The sequence below is a fragment of the Scyliorhinus torazame genome, chromosome 12 (assembly GCF_047496885.1).
Source record: "Scyliorhinus torazame isolate Kashiwa2021f chromosome 12, sScyTor2.1, whole genome shotgun sequence".
NCBI lineage: Eukaryota > Metazoa > Chordata > Chondrichthyes > Carcharhiniformes > Scyliorhinidae > Scyliorhinus > Scyliorhinus torazame.
In genome coordinates this window covers 50,506,630-50,517,237 of record NC_092718.1, presented here as the reverse complement: position 1 = coordinate 50,517,237, position 10,608 = coordinate 50,506,630, and the positions used below count along the sequence as shown (strand labels likewise).

General features: G+C 46.2%; 1 long non-coding RNA gene across 1 annotated transcript in view; it reads left to right on the top strand.

Moving 5' to 3' along the window:
- The first annotated feature begins 5,612 nt into the window (after positions 1 to 5,612).
- LOC140387172 (uncharacterized) overlaps positions 5,613 to 10,608 on the top strand; it is a 31,527-nt gene continuing 26,531 nt past the window's right edge. Inside the window, exon 1 of the long non-coding RNA XR_011933762.1 lies at positions 5,613 to 5,734. This is a non-coding gene — a long non-coding RNA (uncharacterized lncRNA). The remainder of the gene's footprint in view (positions 5,735 to 10,608) is intronic.

The following is a 10,608-nucleotide window of genomic DNA, read 5'->3' as shown; positions in this document are numbered from 1 at the left end:
GTGAATCGGCCGGTCTCCTCCCCCCCACCCCCACCCCCATACCTTACAGCAGCTCCCACCCCCAAATTGCCTGGATGCACCACACATCCCCAAGGGTGACCCGGCTCCCACCCCCCTGGACCCCTGTAATAGAGGGACCCCGCTGCCAATGGTGGGGGGGGTCGGAGCATCACGTTTGGATCGGCATTCGGTGACGATCCCAATTTACCTCCAACGCCCGATTCGCCCCATTGAGCAACGCATTCCGGGCATCCCAGGACAGAGAATCCCGCCTGAGAACTTTACAATAAACCGAAATACAAACACCTTCACTAATATCATAACAAAGACTAGCTAACTGACGAGGAAGAATTGATGAGGAAGAGAGTAAATGCAGACTGAGTGATCGCTTTGCAGAACACCTTCAGTCTGTGTGCAATAGGACCCAGACCTTCTTGTCGCTTGCCATTTCACCTCAGCTCCTGCTCTAATATCCACATGTCGTCCTTGGCCTGCAATGTTCCAGTGAAGTCCAACACAAACTGGTGGAACAGCACCTCATCTTCCGATTAGGCACCTTACAGCCTTCCAGACTTAACATTGAGTTCAACAACTTCCGACTGTGAACTCTCTCCTCCATCTTCACCCTATTTTTATTTCTATCAATTAATTTTAATTTCCTCCATCCATCCGTTCTTCCCTCATTATTGCTCCTCTTCCCCCACCCCACCCCACTTGGGCCATCTGTTCCCTGAGCCTAGTCGCTCTTTGACACACTGCTGACCTTTATTCTGCCATTAGCACACTCTAATCTCTTGATGCGCCACTATCATCACCCTTCTTAGCCTTGATCACCCCCATTCACATGCCCTTCATCTTCTGTCCATGACACGTTTCTCAATCTCCACTTATCGTTGGCCGTCTATCCAGCCCCACAGCTCAATGCCCCACCCCAATCCTCAACAGTATAAATCTGATCCTATTTCCAGTTCTCTTCAGCTTTGTAAAGAGTCACCGTCAGCCAGACTCGAAACGTTAGCTCCCTTCTCTCTCCACAGATGCTGTCAGACCTGCTGAGATTGTCCAGCATTTTCTGTTTTCGGTGTTGAGGAAGAGCTCTTGTCACCTTCCTTGGATGTTATTGTTCAATATAATACCATAATGACACATTCACCCAATGCACCTTTGCAATGCATAGATCTGAAGTGAATGTGGGTCACCTTCGATCACATTTACTTCTGATTTGCATGTTCACATCAAGCAGTCATTTCCGCAAATATTCTGTAGCTGGTTGTCTCATTACCATATTAGGAAGTTAACTGCTTTGTGCATATAACAAGTAGGCTTACATTAACATTGCAATGAAGTTACTGTGAAAATCCCCTAGTCACCACACTACGGCGCCTGTTCCGGTACACTGAGAGAGAATTCAGAATGTCCAATTCACCTAACAAGCATGTCTTTCGGGACTTGTGGGAGGAAACCGGAGCACCTGGGGGAAACCCATGCAGATACGGGGAGAACGGGCAGACTCCACGCAGACAGTGTCTCAAGCTGGGAATCAAACCCGGGTAGCTGGCGCTGTGAAGCAATAGTGCTAACCACTGTGCTACCATGCCACCCCAAAGGTTATTATTATTATTTTGGATCTCGGTGTAGTTCCTGCTTTATGCAGACAATTCAAACCCCCTTGTGATTTTGACAAGTGACTGGACATTTAACAAAAGGAAAGAGAAACAGGTTGTGCATTTGATGGAAGTAATCAACTTAGAGCAACAGTGATATTTCACTTAACATTAGTTGAACAGCAGACAATGCTATTACACAGTTTATGTGAGAGAATACAAAGTGCAAATTCAGTAAAATGTAGGGTTGGATTTTCCAGGCCTTCGCACTGGCGGGATCTTCTGGCCCCTTAGCGGGTACCCTTGGCGGTGGGATGAACGGACCATGCAAAAAGCTATAGACACTGGTGGGACCAGAAGATTCTGCTGGCAGCAATGGTGAGCCACCTTCGTCACTGGAAAACATGACCCAATATGGCGGGGAAGTCCTCGTTACACTTTTTTTTACAATTTTTGAGATACCCAACATTCCTGGGCAAGACCTGGTTATGTCACCAGCAAGTGGGGGCGGGGAGAATAGGAAAACGCCACCTTACCGGTGAGATTCTCGTTTTCCTGAGCCCCGCATGATTTTGTCACCATTTGTGCTCGTGGTGAACGGGGATTCAAAATCGCAGCATTTGAGTTTTGACATCAGCCTGAAAAATACACAATGCGAACCATTTTGGAAACGCACCGCATAACCAATATCACTTGTCTATCTTTACAAAAGTAATGTGGAGCAAAAACCTTTCTGTTTCTTAAAACAAACATTGAACAATAAAGACTTATCCAGACAGAAATGGTGATGCCTGAAATTTATACGAAACCATTCCTGTCCTCAAATAAAAATAGAAAATGCAGTAAAACACTTGGGTTAGGCAGCATCTATGGAGAGCGAATCAGTTAGCATTTTAGGTCATGACCTGGTATCAGAGCTGGAAAATGTTAGAGAAGAACAGCTTTTAAGCAAGTAGGGAGCCAGGGAAAAGAACAGAGGTGAATGGTAATTGAAGCAATTAAATGGCAAAAGGGGTGTTAATGGTGCAAGACAAAAGGAAGTGCAAATGGGACAAGACAAGAAGAAACAAAATGGAGGCTAAATGGTTGCAGAATGTCCAAGCGAAAATGGGAGCAGTGGTTAATATTTGAAGCCAATTTTTTTTGTCCATCTTAGACATGTTCAAGGAGAATCAATTGAATCACACTACATGCCAAAGTTCTTTGGTTAAACTTTGTCATGAAAAATATATTTAAAGCTGATATACGGAGTAATATATTGTGAACCTCACTGCTACAAAAGAGCTTAAAACTTAAGTGCATGTTGATACATGGCAATATCGTTCTGTTATCAGTGCAAACAGGGTGAGTGAACTCACCGTACGAACAGACTAAAACCAGCCACAAGACGAGAGCGTACAATTTAATTACTGTGACAAAAATGCATCTTCATATCTTAAATCCCTTTGATGGTCCTCATTTTTTTTTGTCTTCATAAGCTTGTTTTATCATTAAAAAAGAGCTTAAGAAGAAAAATTATTTGACAAGAGAAAGCCGAGCACAATTAACTCATTAACTTTTTTTTTGATTCCCACATGAAGTTCTGAATTTAGGTCAGATTTTCGGGCTGTCTACTTCCTTTTGAAGTGCTTAAACAGAGGGTCAGGACTAGTTATACTTCAAAGCCTTGTGTATTATATAGCCTTGTATGAAACAGCAAAAGAAATAGCCTGCAGTTACGTCTTATTGCAGGTCTACTTGGAAGGCCTTTTAAATGCAACAGATTGTGTAATAAGGAAATCAATAAAGCTCTGTTATTTATCATGTAATTTAACCTTCAAAATTCTAAGCAAGGTTCAGGTGGAGCAATTTTTTCTGGCAACTTCAACCTTTAAGCTGATTTAATTTTGCTTTAGTACTTCATGCCAAATGAACTGGTAATATTTTTGCTGCTGCATTTAATCTACATTACTGTTTCAAATTGTTGTACTGTGCACTATTTAAATACTCAACCATGTTAAGAAGAAAAGGAGACAGCATTTATAGAGCAGGATATTTGTAACCGAACGTATACACGTTGTTCTGATTCCTGGCTGTTTCTTCTCTGACGGGATACAATTGCATCAATATTTCACGAAGACCATATACAATTTTCTTTTTAAAAAAGCAACACAGAGTTTTTTTTTTACTCATGCAAAATGTTTCAACAGCAATGTGGTTATTGGGTTTTCATGAGCCCAGGCTGACAGCAACAACTTTATTGCTGCATTTGGTATAATTTCTGCACCCCACCAATGCCACTCCTGTATAAATAAAAGCAAATTATTGCAGGATGCTGGAATCTGAAACAAAAACAGAAAATACTGGACACTCTCCGCAGGTCTGACAGCATCTGTGGAGAGAAAAGGGAGCTAATGTCTCGAGTCTGGATGACTCTGTCAAAGTTTTGCCTGATATTTGACAAGGAGTCATCCAGACTCGAAATGCTAGACTAGATCCTGCAGCATTATTATGAAGAAAACCATGGTACCTCGCCTAGTGTCACAATTGATACTTAACTTTCAACCAACATCACCAAAAATAGATGATCTGATTGTCAGTGTATTTCTGATTGTGGGATTGTGCTGTGTAAACTTGGCTGCTGTGTTTCCCACATTACAGCAGTGATTAGGCTTCAAAATGTGCACCATTGGATGCAAATCCCTTTGGGATGTCTTTAGGTTGTGAAAGATAGTACATAAGCGCAAGCCTGTCTTTTGCTGGTGTTATGAAGGAAATAGTTTAATTGTGCTGTTCCTTTTTATTCCCTTCACTGGCTCAGATACCTTAAATGCAAGGAACTGGAGCCAACGTTTTTGCCCAGAGGTCGACAGGTGGGGGTGACTTGTTAAATAAGTCTGGGGTCCATTCTTACTGATGATCAGAACTATTACTTGCTGTCTCACAGCGCTGAGGACCCGGGTTCAAATCCGGCCCGGGTCACTGTCCATATAGAGTTTGCACATTCTCCCCGTGTCTGTGTGGGTCTCACCCCCACAGCCCAAAACGATGTACAGGTGAATTGGCCACACTAAATTGCCCCTAATTGGAAAAAAGAATTGGGTATTCTAAATTTATTTTAAAAAATAACTTTTACTCTCCTTGACATGGATTGAATGAACCTCCTATCCGACAGGGACCAAGCTCCCAGCTGTTTTATTTTTAAATTCCAAAGTCCGGTCTTTTTTTTCAGATCTTCAAGTTCATGGCCCAATTCATGCCATTGGAGAAATGCGTAAGTTCAATGCCAGAGAGATCTCTGTTCATAATTTAAAGACCTTCATAACTTCATAAAGCATGTGTTTTATTTCATAGAAAAAATACAGAACGGCAGAAATGCAAAATAAAATAGTCATCAATTCACATTTGTAAAAATCTAACTTTCAAACCGGACCAGTGACAAGTTTCATTCCAGTACCAGTCCATCTCCGAGATACGCTTTATCTACCATTTAACCTTTCCTTGATGATATCCTCGATTTAAGAATAAGTTTCCTAATAATGTATTATTCAACCATGCAACAAAACGATTTGTCCCCGTGCAGTGGTACAGTTTGAAAAAGATTAAAGAGTTGGAGCCAGTTGATAAATATATTTCCATTTTATTTATTTGCTGTATCCTGAGGAGAATTGCCATCTTTATTGTTGTTTATAGCATTTATTATTTAAGTGACACTTTCAAATAAGCTCAGATTGAAACAGTTTGAACAGCGTTAACTGTCAGAGTGTGGCTAAACAACAACTTTGTCAAAACTAACACAGTATACATGTCTTAGAATGTTAACCAGGACTCCTAGACTTCAGATCCAATGAGTGATAATCCCTGAGGATTAGAGGAATTTAGTCAGCACTGCGCCAGGCATACTTAATAATAGTGTGAAAGACAGGCCCACACCACTTTCTACCACTAGGAGGCATTGCAGCCTGTTTTATCCAAGCAGGAGGTCTATTGTCTCTCTGACACCACTGCAGTGCTGGTGTCACTCCCTATTTAATGGCTGTCAGTAAAAGGGAAACAGAATGCATCGGGTAATTAAAAACAAATAGCAGCCAGAAGCCAACTGCACTAAATGATATTGCCATTAATACCAATTTAGCACACACCTGGACAAGGTAAGATAAACGGCACAAAGCCTCTGAATACCTGCTGTGTTTTCGCATTGCTGAATTTGCCCAATGCTCGTCAGGGTGGTGGCAAAGAGGGCAAGTTTGATGGTAATTTTATAATCGCTCGCACCACTCGCATCTTAATGTGCCGCCGAATGAGCTGAAGCAGACATTCTTGAGCAGCCTGTGGAGATGAAACACGCTTTGGAAAGATTGGCAAGGTTTCAGAGCTTGGCCCCTTATTTACACCTTTGTGTTTTAACCATTTCAGAGCTTGATTGTAACCTGCCTGTGCACTGAAGAGTAAAGTGTGGAGAATTTTCATACTATCACAAATTCCGTACTCTTAAGGTCTGCCTGAAGCCCAGTGAGTTGTCATAGCAATGACCTGATTCACATGCTGTATATGCAGTATATCAGCATATATATCATGTATATCAGCATCAGTACTGTAGGATTAAAGGTGAAAATTCAATCAGAACTACTGCGCTTGATTCTACCCAGTGACCTCCATGTATGGACATCAAGTGACTGATCAATGGTGGGGAGGTATCACGGCCTAGCATTCCTACACAGTTGATTAGTCTTCCCGTGCTCATGATTGAGACTGAAAAGTCACTGGAGCACAGTATTGGAAGGCACCCTATGCCTGTGGAACCATACCCTAACTAAGGAGTTTCATCAAAACAAGGGAGGGGAGAATGTTTCTGACAAAAAGTAAGTGCAGCCACATTTCCGCCTTTGTTTGACATACTGTGCCAGTTTTGCCCACCAATATGACACGTAAATAAAAAAAACAATAACTTATAGCACCTCTAATGTAATGAAAAACTCCAAGGCACTTCACAAGAGCATGGGCGACATGGTAGCTCAGTGGTTAGCATTGCTGCCTCAAAGCGCCAGGGATCCAGGTTCAATTCTGGCTTTGGGTGATGCTCTGAGTGAAGTGTGCATGTCCTCCCCATGTGTGTGTGGGTTTCCTTCGGGTGCTCCAGTTTCCTCCCACAGTCCAAAGATGTGCAGGTTAGGTGGATTGGCCATACTGAATTGCCCCTTAGTGTCCAAAGGTTAGATAGGGTTATGGGATAGGGTCAGGGTGTGGGCCTAGGTAGGGTGCTCCTTCTAAGGGTTGGTGCAGGCTTGATGGGCCGAATGGCCTCCTTACGCACTGTAGAGATTCTATGATTCTATTAAACAAAATGTAACACTGAGCCACAAATGGTGATATTGGCCTGGATTCCCAGGTTCGTCGCTACCAGCGAGAGTGGAGAATTTGGCGCTAGCCGAAACCCCATTCATTGCAGCGGCACCAGGGAATCCCACTGGCATTAGTGGACAAAGAATTCTGGTCAGTTGACCAAGAGTTGGGTTTTAAGAATTGTTTCAAAGGAGGAAAGTGAGAGGCAGTGGTTTCGGGAGGGAATTCCAGAGCCGGGGCCTTGACAACCGAAGACGCGGCCACCATTGGTGGAGCAGTTATAATTGGGAATGTAAAAGATGCCAGGTATCGAGGAGCGCAGAGGGTTGTGTGGTTGGAAGAGATTACAGTGACAGGGACCCAGAAGACCATGGAGGGATTTGAGAACAAGGATGAGAATTTTAAGACATTGCATGACTGGGAGACAAGGGAGGTCAGTGAGCACTGGGGTGTGTGGGAATGGGGCTTGCTCGGAGCCATGACAGGGGCAATAGAATTTTGAATGACCTCAGATTTATGGGAGATCAGCCAGGATTGCATTGGAGTTTTCGAGTCTGGAGGTAATGAAGGCATGAATGAGGGTTTCAGCAGCAGATGAACTGAAGCAGGGACAAGGTCGAGCAATGTTACTGGAGTGGAAATAGGTAGTCTTAGTAATGGCACAAATTTGAAGGCGGAGTTTAATCTCGGATCAAGTGACACCAAGGTTACAAACAGGCTGACTGAGTGTCACTGCAGATTGGCCTAGCACAGAGAAAAGAAGAAGTTTACCTAGATTACTTGACCGATGGTAGGCATATCCCTACAATCTGCTTAAGCCAGGAGACTAAAAAAGGATATGGACAGGTTAAGTGGTTGAGCAAAAATCTAGCTGGTGGAACATAGGGCGGGTTTTCCGGAAGCTCCCACTCGTGGGTTCTTCTGGTCTCGCTGAAGTTGACCCCTCAGCAGGTTCCCCTCAGGGCGAGATGGGCCAGCCACACAAAGATCAGTTCAGGAAGATCCCGTTGGCAGCCGATTGCTCTCTGCGTCCACCACAAGAAAACCCATGCGGGCGGGCGGGCTAGAAAATCCTGGTCATAATGTGGGGAAATGTGAGGTTGTCCACTTTGGTGGGAGGAATAGAAAAGCAGAATATCATTAACATGCAGAGAGAGTAATGAATGCTGTGGTAAAGAGGGATCGGGTCACAGAATCATAGAATGCCCGCAGTGGAGAAGGAGGTCGTTCAGCCCATCGAGTCTGCACCAACCCTGCGAAAGAGTACCCCACCTCGGTCCACTCTCCTGCACTATCCCCGTAACCCACCTGACCTGCACATCTTTGGCCTGTTGGAGGAAACCAGAGCACCCATAGGAAACTCACCCAGCCTCTGGGGGAACTTGCAAACTCCACACAGACAACACCCAAGGCCGGAATCGAACCCGGGTCCCTGGTACTGTGAGGCAGCAATGCTAACCACTGTGCTAGCCCAAGGTATCCTTGTACATGGCATGCAGCTAGAGTAGGTAATTAAGAAGAAAAGGTGGTGCGGGTCTTTATGCCAAGGAGAATGAAACTTAATGGTTGAGATGTATTGCTACAAATAGGGCATTGGTAAGACCACACCTAGGCCGGGATTTTTCGGCCCGTCCTGCCAGCGGGGTCTTCTGATTCAACCAAAGTAAATGGACATTGGCTAGTTGGTCGCATCCACCACTGGGCCAGGGCCAGAAAACCCCGGCACTGGAGTAATGTGTAAAGTTTTGGTCTCCTCGTTTAAGATGGGATTTATCTGTATTGCAGGCAGTTCAAAGAAGTTTTACTCCGTTGATTCCTGCGATGAAGGGGTTGAGGAAAGATTGAGTAGGTTGGATGTAAACCCACTCAGGTTTTGCAGACTGACAATGATCTTTTTGAAACATAGGACAGGATTCTCCATTTCAGAATCTAAGGGCTGAATTTGTTGCCCCACCCGCCGCAAGAACGACACGGGCGAGCTGCGTAGAGTGGAAAAATCCATTGACCTTGGGTGGGATTCCCGGTCACCGGGCAACCGCAGCCGGTGAATCCTGCCCTCGTGTTGCCGCTGGGACTGAATTGGTGAACTTCTACGCCAAGTTCCTGGAACATTTTAGGACCCGTTAATGAGCTAGCACCAGTGCCACGTGCAACACGATCGATTCCAATGACAAACGGTGTCTGATTCGCCAAGGTCGGGATTACCACTTGAGAGGCTGACAAGTTGGAGCCGGATATTAGCACTCCACTCCCCACACAGTCTTATCCTCGCCAACAAGATGGCAGCATAGAGGACAGCACTCTGGTTTGCAGTCACTGAGCTGGAGAAACTGCTGGACGCCGTGGAGGAGAGGCGAGCCACCCTGTTCCCCAGGATGGAAATGAGGCTGCCACCCGTGGCCGTACACTGGGCCTGGGCGTAGGTGGCAGAGGCCATCAGCGCCATGGGCCCTACTGCCAGGACCGGCCAGCAGTGCCGAAAGAAGCTGCACAACCTCCTCAGGGCGGCCGGGGTGAGTAGGCAACACTGTGCGCTTTCTGTCTTCCTCCCCCGCAGACAGGTGAAGCAGCCACTGGACCTGGTTGGTGGACCTGGACAGAGGGCAGTCGTCGAGACAGAGGTTGGCATAGGGCAACACAGTGAGACCCCGTAGCTTTGTGGTTTCCCATGACCTCCCCACAACACCTCCCCCCACCAAAACCTCACCACCCCCATGCTACCCACACACCACCCCACCTCCCCCACATCATCCACCACCCAAACCTGCAATCCAATCATGTGTCATGTCTTGTGCCTTGCAGGATCACCTGGTGATGAGGCAGGCCCTTCTGGTTTCCCTACACCTGACCCCAACCCAAGCAGGTTCCAGCGAAGAGAAGGCAACAGACAGTGATGAGAGCCCCCAAATGCCAGCCCGGGAGACCCCGGAACTCCCGTCCGGGGACGACACTAACTTCCATTGACAGCTGTCACTGGAGGGTGAGGTTGAGGGGGGAGGGCGTTGGGGTTGGAGGGAGGGGTTGGGGGGGGTGGGGGAGAGCATCCATACAGGCAGTGTCACTCTGCACAGCCATGAGCCATGGTAGGTGGGCAGTGGAGTGTGCAGCAAGATGGCTGCCTTGCAGGCCACGAGAATGGCGGTCCGTGCCTGGACACCACTCCGGTCCCAGGGGTTGTCCTGATGCCATGGCCCATCCCCTGATCACCCCCTCTGGCCAACCATGGCAGCAGCAGGGCCAGCAGCCCACAGTCATGTCTCCGGGAACATGTCCTAACTCCTTCCTCTCCCTCAGCAGCCACGGTGTCTGTTTCCCGAGTTTTGAAACCAGAAATAAAACTCGCCATCGGTAATTCCTCTTTGTGGGGGCGGATCACATGCAGGCCCCGGAGAATACCAGGGCCATTAATGATATGTGAACGGTGTTTACTGTACATGTGCAGTAGAATGCATTGACACCACTATCGAGGCACCGGAGCATGGCAATCCATCAGGTATCTAGCGCCGGCCACGATTTTCGGCCCAATCGCGTTTCCAGATTCCGGCGTCACTGGAAGGAGAATCCCGCCCATAGTTTTCTGAGAGTGATTGACAGAGTAGATACTGTGAGAATGTTTCCCTTCATGGGCAAATCTAGAACGCATGGGCACAATTTCAAAATAAGCGATCGCCCATTTCAGGTT